We start from the raw sequence: 20,157 nt of genomic DNA, 5'->3' as shown, positions 1-20,157 counted from the left end.
AAACTCATGCTATGCATATTTCTGATGTCCTTTAGTTACTTCTTAAATATACACTTACTTAAAAACAGCCTTTTTAAAAATATTATATATAGTCAAAGACTTACACAGAGAGAGTTAGAAAACTCATTTTCTAAGAAGCCTAAAGAAGAGTTCATCTGTTCCTATTAAAGCATAACATAATAGAATTTAGGAGCAGGGAAGGAAAGTAATGGGGGGAGGTACCTATGCATGCATCAAAGCTTCACTTAAAATAGTGTAAAAGAAATAGATACCAATTAGGCTGAAGCAGCATTACACAGAGACTTCATAAGGAAAGTTTAAGTATGGAAGAATTTTAATTTTCTCTCTCAAGTTTTCTGTAACACTATTTTTTTCTTCCAAAAAACTAGAAACCTGGAAGTCTAGTTTATACAACTGCTGCAGTAGCAAGGGACAAAAATATTTATTACATGATTTGTACATTGTCACTTTAATCACTTCTACACCTCTTGTCAGCAGTCAGTCAATGCTGCTAACATTTACCTGAGCAATAAGCATTGTTTTCAACAAGAAAATTACCAGCTTGTGCCCATTTTCCTTATTAAGTATCACTTTACAAATCAAGGCTTTGATTCTACAAGCACACAAATTTCTGATGCCTTCATGTATTTCCCCAGAAGCCAGTGAGGCTCTCGGCGCACAACGCACAGTGCATCTCACGCTTTGCAAAAACTTCACTAAGAATTTAGGAACCAAATACTAAAATCTACTTCAGTTACCAATAATATGAATGCAACTCAGAAATACATGGCAACCTGTTTATTAAAAGGTACTTAAGCTGCTGACCCCATCTAGGTTAACAGAACAATGTTTCTGAAATGTATTTTTTGGATCTAATTCAAGAGATCTAGCAAACCTACCTGAAAAGGGAGAAAAATAAGAGACATCAGAAGATTAAAGAGGGATAACATAAAAGGTAGGGAATGACAAATTTGAGGACTCTATTATTTAGAGGCTGCCTAGATCTTCCTAAGTAGTAAAAATACAAACCCAGTAATCAATTCTCTTTTTCAAATCAATCCAGAGTATGTTTACAGCTCACACCAATTCTAGTGAGAACTTCATGATATTTTTAGTGGCACAGTAGAGAGCTCATTAATTAGAAATGTGAAAATGCACCTCAACACTGGAGTTTTGTTTTGCATTTTATCATTTGTCTCTGTTGTTAACTTTAGCCATTAAAACAAGAAAAAAAAAATCACAATTCACTAACCCACAGCTGATTTTTCATTATGTGTTTTGGGATTAAATTTTTTAGTATTTTACACAGCAATTAGCTAGTTTGGGAGCAAACCCTCTCCAGGGGATCATCAATTAATTACAGACGTGTTGTTTATTAATGCATATTTTTCTTTTCCAAAACTGCACAGTGAAAGTGAACATAATTTAGTCCCTTCTCTTAAAAACATAAATTAATAATAATTCTGTTTTACTGCACAATTAACTCTGGCCCAGTTTTAAAGCACCCCAAAGTCTGATCAAGCAGAAGCCTAAGGGTACCATTTTTTAGTTTAATGAGCACAATCTTTTGAACTCTTTTATTGAAGAAGTTTGGTGGTCAGGACGGAGCTTCCCTGAACCAGGCTGCAGGATGCACGCCATCCTGCTGGAACAAAATGGCAGCAGCTCCACAATAAGAGCATATAAGGGGCAATTCCACACAAATGCAAGCTAATATAAGGCAGTTTACCTCTTACAGTAAATGGTAAACTTTGTTTGAAAAAAGGGGTAAGATCTACAATCACGTAAGGGGGTTAAAATACATGATCATGTGCCAATCTTAGGCAGAAAACTGAAATAAGGGTCTGTCACACTTTCAAAAACAGAGGTAATTCAACTGTGCTTTCCTGATGTTGATGGCTGCTTTATGCATAAGCAAAAAAAGTTACAACACAGCCTTTTCAAATTAAGTCCTATGACCATCATCAACTCACAGACTCTCTCCCAGAAATCAAGGGGTAGACCCCGAAGTGTTAAAGCCAGAACTACAACCAGGAGTCCGGTTGACAGCCAGTAAAATGAAATTATTAATTCTGGTTAGACTCTGGTTCCCCATCTGTTTTTTCCACATGGTATTTCTTAATGCTAATGCCAATTCCAGAACTGGAAGCATTTCAGGAACAAGCCCATAAGCAGAGCAATTCACCATAAGGAGCACTTAAAGAACACACTTTAGATCAAGAATTGAGAGGTTTCAACTACCCTGGACTTGCTCCACACAACTCCATGTGATGTGTATTTAGGAAGAGGTTGAAACATACCTGAAGAATAACTAAATGAGAAAACCAAGGAAAACAAACATAAGCAGCAGGAAGCAAGTGCGATGGGATATTCCCCCTTCCCCTAGGTTTATGGAGGAAGAACCACGCGTTAAAAACAGTATCTCCCATCCCACCCTACTGCCTGAAAACACTACTAATCAAGACACAAAAAGAAAAAAGTTCTTCACTTTTCTCTAACACCATCGTTCTCCCAACTTCACTAGTGTGAAAAAGGGAAAAGTCAAGATATAGTGCAGAATATCCTTCATTTGACAAAGTTTCCTTTTGCTCCTATGCCTTTGGTAGTATGTTTCCTCTTTCCGGATAAATCAATCAGGAGCACCAAAATGTCTGCACAAGTTTGCTACAAAGAAGTAATTCCAGGTGAAAGCACCTTTATCTCTATTGGAAGCATGTAGTTCTTTTAGAGGTTCATAAATACAGGTGGGTTCCATCTACAGGTTGCTCCCTCAGAGACTCTTGCTTTTCAAACCAATCTCATGGAAGAGCAGGGAGGGGAGAAGCTTAAACACACACATTATGCATGTTAATAGAAGGGCATGAGAGCCCTGTTTTATTTAATTCCTCATGGAAACAGGAGATAAGAGGCAAAGTTCAGGATCTCTATAAGAAGAAAAAGCCCAAACCCTAGCAATACGCTCTGTGCTGCTTGCTCTGGAGTACCAAGTGTTGGGGTTTGGGGAGGGAAAGAAACAGAAGGACTTCTTCAGAAGTGTCTTTTGCAGGTGAGGGGTGGATAGGAATGAGCTTCTATAAAATGAGCTTTTTATTACAGATGTTTCTAGAGAATCTTCACATTTGGATTTCTTCTAAGCTTTTATAATCAAGTGGTTTGAAACACTACTTATTGCAATAGAACTTGGACCACAATTATTTGCAAGGTACTGTATGGAATTACAAATGAAGCAAATCACACCTCCTTACAGAAACATTTAAAATACTATTGGTGTTCATATACGATGTAACTAACAATAAGTGCTTGTGACACAAGCGACACAAAAAGCTTCAAATTGATGGTAGAAAGAAAGCAGCCTGCAATAAAGTGTGTGAATCACAGAATGGTGAGGGTTGGGAGGCATCTCTGGAGGTCATCCGGTCCAATGCCCTGCTCAAGAAGGGCCACCTAGACCACATTGCACAGGATGAATAGGTTGTCCTGTAGGCTTCTGAGTATCTCTATGGATGGTGACTCCACAACGTTATGGGGCAACTTGAGCACTTTGTCACCCTCACAGTTAAAAAATGTTTCCTCATGTTCAGAGAGAACATCCTGTGTTTCAGTTCGTGCACACTGCCTCTGGTCCTGTCACTGGGCATCACTGAAAAGAGCCTGGCTCCATCTTCTGTACACCCTCCCTTCACACATTTATAGATACTGGTAAGTTCCCCTCTGAGCATTCCCTCCTCTAGGCTAAATAGTCCCAGTTCTCTCAGCCTTTCCTCATGGGAGAGACACTCCAGTCTCTTCATCACTTCAGTGGCTCTCCGCTGGGCTCTCTCCAGCAGGTCTATGTCTCTCTGGTACAGGGGAGCCCACAACTGAACACAGCACTGTGCATCTCTCCCAGAAATCAAGGGGTAGACCCCGAAGTGTTAAAGCCAGAACTACAACCAGGAGTCCGGTTGACAGCCAGTAAAATGAAATTATTAATTCTGGTTAGACTCTGGTTCCCCATCTGTTTTTTCCACATGGTATTTCTTAATGCTAATGCCAATTCCAGAACTGGAAGCATTTCAGGAACAAGCCCATAAGCAGAGCAATTCACCATAAGGAGCACTTAAAGAACACACTTTAGATCAAGAATTGAGAGGTTTCAACTACCCTGGACTTGCTCCACACAACTCCATGTGATGTGTATTTAGGAAGAGGTTGAAACATACCTGAAGAATAACTAAATGAGAAAACCAAGGAAAACAAACATAAGCAGCAGGAAGCAAGTGCGATGGGATATTCCCCCTTCCCCTAGGTTTATGGAGGAAGAACCACGCGTTAAAAACAGTATCTCCCATCCCACCCTACTGCCTGAAAACACTACTAATCAAGACACAAAAAGAAGAAAGTTCTTCACTTTTCTCTAACACCATCGTTCTCCCAACTTCACTAGTGTGAAAAAGGGAAAAGTCAAGATATAGTGCAGAATATCCTTCATTTGACAAAGTTTCCTTTTGCTCCTATGCCTTTGGTAGTATGTTTCCTCTTTCCGGATAAATCAATCAGGAGCACCAAAATGTCTGCACAAGTTTGCTACAAAGAAGTAATTCCAGGTGAAAGCACCTTTATCTCTATTGGAAGCATGTAGTTCTTTTAGAGGTTCATAAATACAGGTGGGTTCCATCTACAGGTTGCTCCCTCAGAGACTCTTGCTTTTCAAACCAATCTCATGGAAGAGCAGGGAGGGGAGAAGCTTAAACACACACATTATGCATGTTAATAGAAGGGCATGAGAGCCCTGTTTTATTTAATTCCTCATGGAAACAGGAGATAAGAGGCAAAGTTCAGGATCTCTATAAGAAGAAAAAGCCCAAACCCTAGCAATACGCTCTGTGCTGCTTGCTCTGGAGTACCAAGTGTTGGGGTTTGGGGAGGGAAAGAAACAGAAGGACTTCTTCAGAAGTGTCTTTTGCAGGTGAGGGGTGGATAGGAATGAGCTTCTATAAAATGAGCTTTTTATTACAGATGTTTCTAGAGAATCTTCACATTTGGATTTCTTCTAAGCTTTTATAATCAAGTGGTTTGAAACACTACTTATTGCAATAGAACTTGGACCACAATTATTTGCAAGGTACTGTATGGAATTACAAATGAAGCAAATCACACCTCCTTACAGAAACATTTAAAATACTATTGGTGTTCATATACGATGTAACTAACAATAAGTGCTTGTGACACAAGCGACACAAAAAGCTTCAAATTGATGGTAGAAAGAAAGCAGCCTGCAATAAAGTGTGTGAATCACAGAATGGTGAGGGTTGGGAGGCATCTCTGGAGGTCATCCGGTCCAATGCCCTGCTCAAGAAGGGCCACCTAGACCACATTGCACAGGATGAATAGGTTGTCCTGTAGGCTTCTGAGTATCTCTATGGATGGTGACTCCACAACGTTATGGGGCAACTTGAGCACTTTGTCACCCTCACAGTTAAAAAATGTTTCCTCATGTTCAGAGAGAACATCCTGTGTTTCAGTTCGTGCACACTGCCTCTGGTCCTGTCACTGGGCATCACTGAAAAGAGCCTGGCTCCATCTTCTGTACACCCTCCCTTCACACATTTATAGATACTGGTAAGTTCCCCTCTGAGCATTCCCTCCTCTAGGCTAAATAGTCCCAGTTCTCTCAGCCTTTCCTCATGGGAGAGACACTCCAGTCTCTTCATCACTTCAGTGGCTCTCCGCTGGGCTCTCTCCAGCAGGTCTATGTCTCTCTGGTACAGGGGAGCCCACAACTGAACACAGCACTGTGCATGTGGCCTCACCAGCACTGAGCAGAGGGGAAGGATCGCTTCCCTTGATCTGCTGGCAACAGTCCTCCTAATGCAGCCCAGGGAACCACTAGCCACCTTTGCAGCAAGGGCCCATTGCTGGCTCATGTTCAACTTGGGTGTCCACCAGGACCCTCAGGTCCTTTTCTGCAAAGCTGCTCTCCAGCTGGTCAGCCTCAGCATAAGTTGTAGAAAACAGTGTTGCCTGAACTTAGAGACTGAGTCTCCTATTTTTTTTTTCCCCTGGCTGAATTTCACCTGGTACACAGATAAAGGCTGTGGTGGGTGACCAAGGATTTACTCTGGATGTTGTCTCTTGGAGTGGCTCATGCCATCACTGACTGACCACGAGATCAAGTTATACGGGCCTGTGGTTAAACAACGAGGTTGTGAAAGTTCAGTCTAACTCCTGCCTGATTTGCTATCCACATCTGAAATTTTGAAGAAAGCTAGAAGCAAACTCAAAGTATAATCAATAGATTCCCACTGAACATCGCCAATTCCATCTGTGTTCTTTGCAAAAGAAAAAAAGAATTACATTTTGATTTTTTTTACCTTCCTCTCCAAGAGGCCTCCTCTCTACATTTTTCACGAGAGAGAAACTCAGCAAGGAAGATAGCCATGGCATTCTTCCAAACTTCAACAGTAAAATAAACCAAATTCACACAATTTTCCAAGATGAGGATCTGCTCACAGTAGAACACCTGCTCCAAAGCCTTGCATCACCGCTGAACCCCAGCAGCCTCTTGAAATCCCCTCCTGGGCTCACCTCCTCATCAGTGAGTATTAAATATTGTCTGCTAGGTCCTATGGGCGTAAGATTCACACAGGTGTCCTCTGTGAAGCTTAAGTGATGACACCAAAATGAAACATCACTTCAGCTGTAAAAATCTACATCATTTCCACTGTACTTCTGGAAGAATGAAATAATTAGCGCTGACAATAAACCTACTAGAGTACCTCAATTAGAACTTTGCTGAAATGAATGCAGAAGACAGAACTTCTAGAAAAAGAGTCCCAACTTCCTTATCAGCATTTGTTCAAATATGTTAGAACTTTTTTTCATTCCTGAATATCATCACTTGGGGTTCAAACTCTGAGCTTTAACATTGTCTTAATATCCATATAAAACACACGATTAAGCATTCTCTCCACACCACTGAAAATACCTATTCTTGAGATATATAAAAAAACCATACATACTTAATTTAACTCATAATTGCTTAGTTACTGGAAACTTACCTTCAAAGATAAAAATACCATTTTCTTAACAATTTGAACAGGAAAAGTCTCAAAGTGCTAGAACCTGCCTTTTTGAAGGGCAAGCAGATTAAGTATATCCCTTCATCTGCTCTGAGCTCCTGTCATGATTTGATGATGGCCAGATAGATCACGTTTAACTGAGCCATACCACACTAATAACTAACTAACTAAATAAAAAACCTCAAGTATTTCTCCAGATGCTGTCCTCTGGTTTCTGGAATTCTATGCATCTCCGAGGTCAGCAGGAGATGCCTGTAACAAACATGCTGTTTGTAGCTGGTTCCTCTCTGTGCATGAGGAGCCAAGATAAATCACAGCTTCACCCCTCCCCCCTTTTTTTTATAAAACAGAAAACTTTTTTCCCTCCAAACTGAGCAAACTTGCAGTCATGAGAGACTTCCAACATCTAAACAAGCCGAGGTATGGGAAGAATGATAATAAATCAAGTAATGGAACCACCAACATTCTTTGCACAGAAAAGGTAAAAGCCTAACTTTTTTCTGAGCAAGCGTTGAATGCTGTTTTAACTGTAAAACTGCATCAGTAACTGCATCAGTAACTGCATCAGCACAGCCGAGCAGGTTAGAGATCCTTTAAGTCTGGCTGTCTAGAAGGCCAATAAACAAATAAAAGCCATCAAACCACACTTCCCATCACTTGTGCCAGTAGGTGCCCAGCATTTTTAGGTGCTCCCTTCTCTCCCAGCCCACTCCACTCAGGACACCAGCTCCCACCAGGGCTGTGCTCCCCACGGCCTCTCAGCTGCCTCCAAAACTGACCCCTTGGCACCACAAAACAATACCAGCTTAAGAACAAGACAAACAGAAGAAAGATAAATGGTGACAATAAATAATTGATTTTTTTTATAAACTAAAACAGGCAGAAAACAGGACCAAGAAAAAAGAAAAAAAAAAGAAAAAGAAGAAATCAAAGAACTGTATCTGTGTGTAAGAGTTAATCCACAGCTACTGACACCATATTTGGACGATGATGCAGTTCTTGTCACAGTAATGGATAAAAGGAAATAGCTAACATATATGAGGGCAACTAATTTCAAAAGACACAGAAGATGTTGGAAAAACCAGTCCCATGGGGGGACAGAGGGGATGTGTGTATGGCTGGTTTCCAAAAAAAAACCACCCCAAAACAACAAACAATGAAACAATATAAAAGGATTTCAAAAAAATAACGTGAAAATCCTGCTTCTCTGTCAGAAAGCAACAGTCACTGTATATTAATGGAGAGACTGAGATAAAAACAAGGAGACAGTGATTAAGCTCCATATGGATTTCAATACATTCTCCTTCCAGCTGCTTTCTGGAACTGCCTAACATTACAGTAAGGAAAAAATATTTCAGCTGAGAGGGTATTAACTTAAGAAAAATATTACAAACCCAAAACATGCATCCTAGCCTCTGCGCTACTTCTTGCAACATACTTGGGATAACAGAAAGTCTTCCAGATTTCAAAGCTTAAGGGCATATCTGACCCAACTAATCACAGCAAGTGACCTCAGACAAATTCCTTCGGAGTGTTGAATTTTCAAGACAGAAGTCAGAACACATGTTCAAGAACAGCATGAAGCCAGACTCGGGTACAGTTTCAGGATCACCGTGGCCACAACCCACGCCTGAGTCTGTATGTGCAGTTTCAATGGAGGAAGAGGAAGACAAAGATCCATTAAAACAAAATAGTGCTGAGTGTGATTGCGTACAAACAAGAATCCACTGGTAACAGGAAATTAATTTTACTCTCACTAAAAGAAACAGAGAGACTCCTCAAACATGTAAGTATGGAAGAGCATCTCTTTGTATATCCAAGCTATCAGACTAAGGAGTAGTTCACATACAAAGCAGCACACTGCCGAGCACAGTATTTTTCCTGCTGCCATGTAAGGCGCTGGTTTTCCTGGGCCAGCACAGCAGTGAAAGGCTTCTGAAGCTAGCAACATTGCTTTAATTTCTCAACACTGAAAAAGGTGAACACAGGAATCCTACTGAGAAACTTAATTCAGCTTGAGTAAATGTCTCAGGAAAGCCCAAATACAAGTAACTCCAGTTGTTACTCGGAATTGTTGATAACGCACTCCATGCTCTCTCAGTGGCCTCGCCTCCATCATTTAAGCTTTCAACAGCATTCAGTCTTTTTTTGTTGTTTTTAGTTACTAAATTACTGCACTGTTTCACATTTGAATAACCTGTAATACTCAAGTTTCCAGTTTGAATTTTGAATGTCTGTTAGTGGTGTGGCTTGGAAGAAAGAAAAAAAAAACAATACAATAAAGTCCAAGTACAAAGAAGATGGAAGAGACAGACCCACCAAGGAAGTCACACAATTATTTCTTGCCTCGCAACTGGGAGACTGCCCAGCAAAGCCAAGAACAATAAGCTACTGATCCTATAGGTAACGTACTGTGTTAGTTACTCTACTTTATTTAATCTATCAATGAATTACTATATCTCATTTACCCCCAAGAAAATAAAAAGCTGGATTTACACATAAGCATACTTCATTGAAATAATACTAGCTCGCATTCGACTCCACATCTCTGGCATGCGTATATCCTCCCATCGGATCAACAGAAACCTCCAACACAAAAATACACACGCACACGTGAGAGAAGCAGGCCTGGAAATTCACCTTCATTTTGAAATGCTTCTTTGATAGCTAAAGCACTTGCCCACAGATAAGAACGCAGTTTTATATGTCAGCATTTTGGTCGGACCCTCACAAGTCACTACTGTGGACATGGATTCAGATCAAGTGCTGCTCCTTTGCTCCATCCATTTTCAAAGGAAAAATAAGGAAAGGACACATACATATAAGCTAGCTAGCTTCCATCCAGTGTCTATAGGAGAAGGCAGAGAAGGAGAGTAAGCAGTTTCACAGTTGACTTAGCCATTTTTCTTATCTCATGAAAACAATATACACTTTCTGAAAGGTAAGTGGATGCACCATCACCAAATACACCACCAGAAGAATGCATAACTGAGCACATTGATGGCTGGGGCATAAAGTCAAACTACTGCATCAAACACCAGTCCCAAGTACTAGTGACACAATTTGGATTCATAGTTTGTTGAAATGGCCTCAAAGACATGGCACGTGGCAGCAGAGACCAGTAAGGCTGTTGGGCAAGGGGATGTCTAAGCCATCTGCTGCTAGGGAACCGCTGGACCAACACCAGATCCTCAGTAGTGGAAGTGAACAGTACTGGGAGGAGGAAGTGGAGTTGGGAGAGGTAGGAACACAAAATCCACCAAACCATCTCCCAGGAGATCTCCTCTGTAATGGAAAAGCTCATGAGACATCATCAATCTTACCCATCTTCCCTCCTAAAGGTGGCGGACTGGAAAGATCTCTATCCAACACACAAAGGTTTTGCAAATCCAAGAACTGCATAAATGAAGATGGGCCTTCCGCAGGAGGCATCAGATTACGTTATTGAGCTTTTGCCTCCCTTTTTCCCCCAAAAAAATTGCCTGCATCATGTCTTAAGTAACACTTTACAAGCAGCAACTTCCAATACTCAGTTGCTATCTTCTGCCTGGAATGGTGCTCATTTGCTTTCTGCCATATGTCTGAACGGACCCATGTCTCAAGAGACTTGAGCCAACTTTTGTACCCATTTGGCAACATAACTTAAACCACCAGCTGAAGATTTTCTGACCCCATCCCCTGTTTTGACACTTATACTTCCATGGTTTTTTTCCAAATTCAGTTTCAGCTTTTTTTTGTTCTTCTAGCATCACTTCCGACACCTCTTCCCCATCAGCCTCCAGTCACGTCACAACCTACAACCACACACTGCCTGCTTGTCCCAGCATTAAGCAGGTGAGAACTGCACCAAAGTCAACATACACCCCAAGTTCTCAGTACTGGTGACCCCCCCACCTCCATAAGTATTCAGCCCATTTATAAATATTACCCATGCGACACTTATTCTAACCACTTCTCTGGAAATTCTCCATCGTAGCACACTACACGTCACACTATAAAGCAGCTCAGCAGTCACCTGTCTCCTGCCTCCAGGATATAAACAAAGGCATCAAGAAGCAGAGAGCTCAGCCATGGCTCCTAACCATGTAGGAGCCTAACTCTACCGAGATCAACAAAGAATTACTGCACCCAAGAAGGAGGGTCAAGGAGCAGGCTCCCAAAATTCTTTGTGTCACAGGATCCTACAAAAAGTAACACTGGGTCTCAGGAGAGCTAGGTTTCTCTCCGCTACATGTCCCATAATCTAGATCCCCTGTGGCACGAGGAGAAGGTAAAGACACAGTGCCATATCGATACTTCCTACAGGCACTTCTCTCTCAGGCTACCTACTATAAATAAAACTTTTTAAAAAATGCACAAATGTTATTCAGTCTATTATGTGCCTCCTGCATTATGGCATTCAAATTCCTCTTCTTCATTCTTTACAGAGCTCTACTTTTTTCCAACCACACCCTTCCCTTTAACTTTTCAAATTCAAAGTATTGTCTACATAAGAGTTGTGGTTCAGAGATGGATGTCCTTAAAACCAAGACATTTTTTGAGAGACTGTGGGAGCAAAGCACATTACAGAACCAAAAAAAAACTTGGCAAAACTCCATCCCCTTTCACACACTTCCACTTCAAACACACAGAAGTTATTCGATGAGTGAAATAAATGAAATTCGGCTGCCTCAGAGTTGGAGACTCTAAATGTAGTAAGAACTAGATAAACATTAAGGATTTTGCTGAGGTCAGAGTATTCGTAACACCTCCAACCAGATTCTCCTCTATTCACAAGAACTTGCATTCCAGCTTTTCCATCAGAGGACATGCTTATCTCTATCCCTCAGACAGCCCACTTGCTTTTTCAACGAGTATCCCGATGTCTAGTGTCAGCCAGCTTCAAAGTTACTGGGTGGAGTCAGAAAATATTACATACACAGCAAGCACAATCACAATATCCAAATTTCCTAAGGAAGGTGGCCATCAATAAAAAGGTCTTGATATTGGGCAAAATTAATACTAAAATATAGCTAAACAACAACATTATGACAAGAAGTAATCACAGCAATTCATATTGATTTTGAGTCTTAAGATTATTTTGCTTTGATTTCATTGTGACATTGATACTAAATTATCTAGTGTGTATACGTATCACTGGAAGTCTTAAACCATGATTTAAGCGCTTAGAGAAACCACTAACAACAGGACAAGATCAACAGCTCAAGACTGACTAGCAATAATGTAGAAATAAATCATATAAGCAAGCAGCTAACCAAAGGAATAGTTACCAGACTTGCAATGAGGTTAGTCACCACATCAACGCTGGCTATCATTCCAACAAATACACTGCAATTCAGCCACACGATATTGGCCTCGATCACATCCATTTGAGTTGAAAAGAAAATAGTTCCGCCGTTGTAAGAGTGGACAAATTCTATAGTTCTTGTTATACTAATGGTCCAAAGAAATCTCGCACAGTTGGAAGTTATTACTCTAAACTTTGTCAGAGCAAAACTACTGGTGCCCAAACAAAATGTTCCATCAAGGGCCAAACGTGTTTATAGACCGCTCCTTGCGCATGACACTGCTCCTCAGACCTATCTTCTGCTTTGGTATCCAGAGTAGATGATCAGTGCTTTGCCTGCAAGATTGATAGACGCATTGGGAGCCAGAACCTACACTCAGAGAGTGAAATTTAAGTTGTTTTGTAAAGAAGGACAACTCTTTTGTTGTTGGGTTTTTGTTTTTGTTTTTTTTTTTTGCAGTTTGCCCTCTTCAGAGAGAAGATAACAATATAACAACATTTCAGGATACAAGGAAAAGATGCCTCATTCTCTCCCACTCAAATAAACTAACTTTGAAAACAGGCACCCCAAATTATGGTATTTCATGGCAGAAGAAACTAATCCACAAACCACTGAAACCCACTAATGTCAGCGGGTACTGAAGCAGGCTTATGGTCCAGTTTCCACAACGTGACCAGTAAACACTGGTATGACAAAAAAGGAAAAAGCTAAAGTTTAAAAAAAAAATTAAAAAGCACACTACTACTTTGCTGCTTTGAATGCGAGGCTATACAAAAAGTGGTCCATATCCTACTCCTTTATTCACCTGAGTGTCTGGAAGATGTCATCTTTGGAAGGTAAACAGGCTGTGAATGGTTTTAAATGGATTAATTTGAGTGTTCTCATGGAGTGAAGAAAAGGCCAGCAGCCTCTACAGAAAAGAGTGTTTTCATTCAAAATTTAATCAAAGAAACACAACAGCAGGTACAAAAAAAGTGACAAATGCTACACCACTCTTTCATGCTATCCTTGTGCTCTGAGCTTATGGCAGGACTAAAGCACCACAAAGATTCCTGAAATGCTTCTAGAACAACTAAAAGTATTTTCTGACATGCAACTTATTCACAGGCTTTGCTGTTCATGATTCTTTTGGTCCTGAGGTACTACAGGGATTCATTTCCTAACCCTCAGAAAGCAATTATGTGCTTGTCTGTCTAAGCAATTATGATACGCTTGTCTTTCATGTTTGGTATCCTAACTTTTAGCCGTTTCTCTTCAAAAGATGACTTCCTGCAGTACTGTACATCTCTGAGCTACGGTGTGCAAGTGTAAAGTAGGTAGAGCAACATCCACCAGACAGCTCATTTCCCCCCCGCCTTGATTCCTGAAGGACAAGCAAGTAAGCTCCTGATGTAGCGCCTACAACGTGCAGAATAAACTAACAATTTGGCTGCAAACCCAAACCTTGTCACTTTAGAACGGTCTTCCACTTCTTCATAGCACTTTCCCTCCATCCTTAAGAGATTTCAGGTTCCTGCTGGCCAGCTTCTGCTACTGGTGCTGTGGTCGCAACTTGAAAGGCTACAACACGAGTCATCCTCCTTTCCCCAGGTGCCAGGAACAGCCTCCTGCCCCAACACTTCACTGCTGCCTGTTCAAGCTCTGCTATACAGGTCGAATCCCCTCCAGGAAAGGGGAAGCACACATCAGGAAGAGATAAACAGCAACTTTCAGCATTATGAAAGGAGAAAAAGTATCTTTTCACTAACTGTACAAGGAGAACCTGCTGTTTCAAACTCAATTTATGTTTCAATAGTTGCCTATATCATTTTTGTAGCAGGAGACGTACAAAGTTGAAGTAAAACAGCGCTTTGGACAACTACCTCCTCGCTTTCCTTCTCATCTGATATTCCCCCTTATTGTCATCATAACTCTTTTCATAACTGCATCCCTGCTGTATCAGTACTACATCCACTAGCCAGAAGACCTGATGCTTTCCTTTTATACCATGGTATGGTCTTAGTAGTGTTTTTCAGGATAGCCTTCTGCAGATGGGCCAACAAATGTGCCCACTCCTCTGCTCACAGATGTTGTCTCCCTTAGAAGTATGTGTCATTACAGTCAGGTACACTATTGTTACTAACAACTGCTTTATCTTCCAATTTGAAGGATGTTTGAAAAGAAAGGAATCGAGTTGTATGCGTTACAGCCCATCCTCTGATTCACACTTTAGGCTAGATAATTGCCAAGAACCATTGTGCTGTGTTTGAAAAGATAACAAGGACAACATAAAATCTCAGCACACTTTTCTTTCTTCTCAGAAGTGTCACCTAAAACTATGGAATCAATCGATGCCAGCGTCACATGAAGCTCTTCCCTGTTTACAGGAGATGGAAGAAAATTCTTTTGTTTACCCTTCCCACCAGCCTTCTCTTACTGCTTCTGCAGCAGCTCACATCAACAATCTGTCAAATTACGTTAAAAACATATTTGAAAGATTATTTTTTTCCCCCAAACTTCCTGAACTTAAATAGAAATTTATGGAAGTTGTCACCTGCTCAAACAGAAAGCCCGGTTTAACGAAAAATGCATAAAACCTGTAGATGAACAATCCTTGGGAAGAGGAGGGAACAAAAAATTGCCATCTTCATAAGACAGCATTTTTTAATAGATCCTTGCAAATTCTGTATCAAATTTAATACGAAGTACTTACTGGGTAGGTTTTCACACAGATGCACCACTGCAGCCTTCAGAACAAAGTACGGGACAAAACCAGACCAGATTTGTAAACAAGGATACAGAATTTAACAACCACAACTGCACATGGGTGTTAACTTTTAGGGAGGAATTACGTCCTACCAGTGACATGAGAGAAATACAACAGGCAGGACCACCGCATGGCCCAGTAGGAGTTCCTGAAAACAGAGTCCAACTCCAGGACCTTCACTCCAGGCCCCAGAGAGGTCCAGCCAAGTTACAGCTTTCTGCAACGCACGTCAGAAAAGTGCAAAACGTTCATATGGCTGGAGCTGAATCTGAGCAGAGGGGTGTAAAACTCAGTGCGATCTGTTTAGAAAGAGATGAAGTCTGATCTGATCCAGTATCACGGACATTACATCACCATTTATTCATTCTAGAATCTGGCATTACACAGCAGCTATCTCACTGTAATCAGCCAAGAATTTAAGCTTACAGCAAGCAATGAAGAAGAAAACACAAAAATGCCAGAAGTGTAACAACACCACATGAAAATACAACCATTTCTTCCAGCTACGGTGGCAGAGGGAAGTACAGGCAAGCATTGACTACAACACCACAGCTCATCACACCAAACCTACACCTCTTCCAGCTCGCATGCAGGACAACTCGCGCTGACCTAGACCTCTCAAAGCCCAGCAAAAGGAAGCACAAATCATGAGCAGCATGTTTTACAAATTAACACAGATACCATATTGCAGACAAGTCAAGACACCAAACCAATTACACTGATTAATCAAGTATCACTTTTACCAGTATCTCCAGCGGCTGGTTTTGTGGTTGTGAGGGTTTTTTTACTTCATAAAAAGTATCTCAGTTGAGATATTCAGCAAGAAGCCAATGCAGCAGCACTTTACATAGGGTGTTCTTCTCAAGAGTGATGGTGTTAACTGTCTGTTACAATACAGACCTACAGTTATGAGAACTACTGTGGGTGAAGTTCTACAAAGTATTTTCTCTGCATGAAACGTTTAAATGGCTCTTCATATAACATTCAGTTTTATTATATTAAAAAAACCCTGAATATTCCATTCAGAGCCCTCTACCAACAAAATTCATCTGGCAGTTATTCAGAAAATGAAAATCTGTTGCAGCAATATGCATGTATTAACACATATGCACATCGTAACACTATCTGTGGGCTTCGTTCAGCACTAGTGAGAAATACTAAGGCATACCTGGACTACATAAGGTACAAAGATATAAAGATATTTAACCTACCTCATCAAAGCTGCTATCTTCTTTCTTCAAGGCTTTAAAATAAAAGGAAAAAAGAAATAGTTATCTGTACTGCATTTCAATGAGCAAACAGTAATTAACACCAGAAAAGAGAAAAATAGAGCAGCATTTTCCCGTTATAATAGGAAAGAACAGGCTGGTATGAATAACAATTTTATACTCAAAATCTGAATCTGTAAATGGAATATAAGACTGCACGGCATGTTTCCAAGAAACTAAGTTTAAATATTTATGAAAAATATTATCTTCTCAGGTTAAAGTTCACAAGTTTTTTTTACTTTTATTTTAATTCCTAGTGAGCATGAAAACACTTTATGGAGAGCCTGACTGAACTTCAAAAAGGAAAAGGAACCATGTATTCAGTTTGTTAAGTACTAAACCTTTATGAAATAGCATGCATTGTAGCATGTTTTTTTGCCTTACTAAAGCAGAAGAGATTTCTGTCTTTCTCACACTGTTAACTAGCAATTAATCAACCAAAAAGGAACAAGAAAACAGTACAGAAATTGTGAACTGGTAAAGCATGAAAATAAAGACATGAATAGTTCTGAAGTTGTAGCAAAGATTAATCTGATGAAACTTTTTCCTTTAGCAAACTGGGTATCTTTATTGAAATGCAAAGAGAATTGGCTTCTCCAAATCTCCATGGAGAAGAGACTGGTTCCTTTTGTCTGTAAACCACAACCAGACCAACCAGGGACCGTGTGCTGCATGCTGTTACCTGAAAGTGCTCTTCATTTACTTCTCTTGGAGAGCTAAAATAAGACAAACCACTGTACAGATGATTGCACTATTTCTTTTCAGTTTAAATCACAAATGTTTGCAATTTGAGGGATGTCACCTGAATTGTGCAGGGCACAGTTCGTGCAGAGCTGCCCCCTAAGGCTCCCTCTTCATGATGTAAGCAGCATTATGTTTCTTACACTTAAAATGCATTTTTTTCCACAGGAGATAAATACTTCAGCACCTAGCACAGTTGAGGATCTAGACTCCAGTAGCTTCTTTGCTCTTTTAGACACGCTTTCGGCCTTCAGACAGCTAGCAGTTTCTAAACCACCACCTCTTCCAAACCCTGTCTTCAGAAGCAAGAGCCTTATTAGCTTAAAAAAAACAAAATAATAAAAAAAACCCAACAAAAAAAACTTCAAAACTATAATTTAGGTGTATCACAGGCGTAACAGAGGGAGGACATCACTGCTAAAAGTGCTGCAGCTCCACAATCTCCACCATGGGCAGCAAGGTACAAATCACAGTTCTCCCCGTACAGAGAAGCAGGGATGGTCCACCCTTCCTTTGCTTCCAAATCCCCATTTCTCTGGGACACGAAATACGTCTTCCCTCAAATCTTTGCAGATCACTGTTTTACAATTACTCATCTAGATTCCATGCTCAGTAACAAAACAACAAAACAAACAAACCCTGGGGTTTTGCTGAGATCTGAGGCACACATTATGTATTTTTATCATGAAATGTATTTTTATGGTTTTGAAGGCCAGACAAAATGTTTTCAGACTGCCAATCCCAAGTATCCAGAACCATGAGTCAGGACAAAAAAAAAAAAAAAAAAAAGAAAAGGAAAGGAAAAAAAAAAAAAAGATAAACCCCCGATGTTTGGAACACTTTTAAAGAACACACTTTTAACCTTCTCATTTACCTTTCAACTCATAATGACACAGGAGCTATAAATTAGTGTATGACACACCTAGGTCACACTGACAAGCTTTTCTCCCTTACCAAAACACAAGATTTTCACATGACCAAAACGTTCCAGAAATAGTCAAACAGACAGCCAAACAACATTCACAAGGTAACAGAACAACAAGAAAAGGGAATCTGTGATCCACCTGTATTTTTGGTTTGTATTTAACTTCTACTTTTGACTAAAAGGGGTTTCTTAATCTCCAAAAATAAGAATACGATAGTTTTGGCCACTCATTTAATCAGATTTTGTTTAATAATAACTTCACTCTCCACCAATTCACTACAGAGCATCTTCAAAAGAAATCATCAAACTAGCATATTTTATACAACAAATTATATTAAAAACATTCTTTCATCAATGCAATCCTTTTCTTTTTAGTCACTAAAAAAAAAGCTTTACTGAACTTAAAAAAAAATAAACTGTTGACAAATGAACTTCTCATTATCTCAGGTATGTGAGCTATGTGAGTGTACATTAGAGGAGATCAGTGGAGATAACCTTTGTAATAGTGAGGAGCTAGTAACAAAGCACCGGGATGCTCAGAAGGGCGGCTTTCAGTGTGCTGTGAGCAGTCTCAGCAATGTTTTCTCTCTATTTCTTTCTTTCTTCCCTCTCTTCTTTCCACCCTGGTGTTAGTTTTTGACTAAAGAGATTGCATAAGAAAACAGAAGTTAATCAGTGTGAGCTGAAGAGGTATCAAATATGATTTTGGGACTGTATGAACTTCAACAAATGCGTAGCCAAGAACTCTTTACATAACTAAAAGATGGGTGATAATTTCATGAAATTACTCACTATTAATTTTAATTATGTAATTATCAAAGCATAAGGCTAAGAACCAAACCTAATAAAGGTTTAAGTGCTAAAATAAACAATGAGTCAAATGAATCTCTAGAAGTTGGTAAACATACAGTATGATGTGTTTGTTCACATAGCCAGCACAACGTAAGCGATGAAATCAGAATTCTTAAACCAATTTGGATGTGTGTATAAAAATGGATAAAAACCAATCAATAAAAAGAATTCTGTAAATTTTTCAGATTTTTAGTAATGTAAATTCTTCATGGTAAGCTAAATTTTAAGAGAGATGTTCCTTGAAATACCAGAAAACTTCTGCCAGGAGAAAGGGTACCTTTGCTGCAAAGATAGTTCATTTTTCTAAAACTGTGAGTATATCATTTCCGCAGTAAAAACCCATCCTCTCTATTTTAGGATATTAACTTCAGTTTGGCGCCATAGGCCGTACGCGTTTCCTCCAACACACCACGGTGCTGTACCCTCCTTTACCAGACCTGCACACAGCACAAGGCGAGCGCTCAGGATGCCAGCTCAGGGATAGACAGTTTCCCACATCACATTTTTCAGCTCAGCAAAACACACATTCTGAGTACTAGGTACTCTAACAGTTATGGGCTGGATCATAATTTTGCAGGATGAGGATGAATAATACAGCTAGATCTTCGTCTCTTCTCCTCTGCCTGTCTCTGGCTGTAGTGCCGTCCTGGGCAGCGGGTGAACTGTATGAAGAAAGATTTCCTCTCTTATGAGGAAAGGCTGAGGGACTTGGGTCTTTTTATTTTGGAGAAGAGGAGGCTGAGGGGGGATCTGATCAATGCTTATAAATGCTTAAAGGGTGGGTGTCAGGAGGATGGGGCCAGTCTTTTTTCACTGGTGCCCAGTGACATCGCAAGATGAAATGGGCACAAACTTGAACATTAGAAGTTCCATCTAAACATGAGGAGGAACTTCTTCACTTTGAGGGTGGGAGACCCCTAGAAGAGGCTGCCCAGAAAGGTGGTGGAGTCTCCTTCTCTGGAGATTTACAAAACCTGCCTGGACAAGTTCCTGTGCAACCTGCCTCTAGGAGGACCTGCTGTGGCAGGGGTTTGGGGTTGGACTAGATGATCTCCGGAGGTCCCTTCCAACCCCATGTGATTCTGTGATTCTGTAGTGGCTGTGGTTCACAGTTAAGAAGATGGGCCAAGTTTCCTTGACCTACTGTTGATACCGAATAATGGCTCTTTGCCGTGCCCCAGGGATAACTAAGGCTGGTTTTAGGGCCTTTTTTATCTAAAGATGCTGGGGAAATAGCTTCAAACATAACATACTGTGGCACGTTGTAAAAAAAAAT

At 40.3% G+C, this 20,157-nt stretch overlaps 1 protein-coding gene across 1 annotated transcript in view; it reads right to left on the bottom strand.

Moving 5' to 3' along the window:
- The window catches only part of CDK14 (cyclin-dependent kinase 14), a 323,677-nt gene extending 307,344 nt beyond the window's left edge, over positions 1 to 16,333 (bottom strand). The window contains exon 1 of the mRNA XM_014939683.1: positions 16,307 to 16,333. The gene's annotated coding sequence lies outside the window, so the exon portion shown is untranslated. The remainder of the gene's footprint in view (positions 1 to 16,306) is intronic.
- Positions 16,334 to 20,157: the final 3,824 nt, after the last annotated feature.

This window comes from Calidris pugnax, unplaced genomic scaffold, assembly GCF_001431845.1.
Source record: "Calidris pugnax isolate Ruff unplaced genomic scaffold, ASM143184v1 scaffold101, whole genome shotgun sequence".
Taxonomy (NCBI): Eukaryota; Metazoa; Chordata; class Aves; order Charadriiformes; family Scolopacidae; genus Calidris; species Calidris pugnax.
The sequence above is the reverse complement of the archived record's forward strand: the minus strand, read 5'-3'. Positions and strand labels throughout refer to the sequence as shown.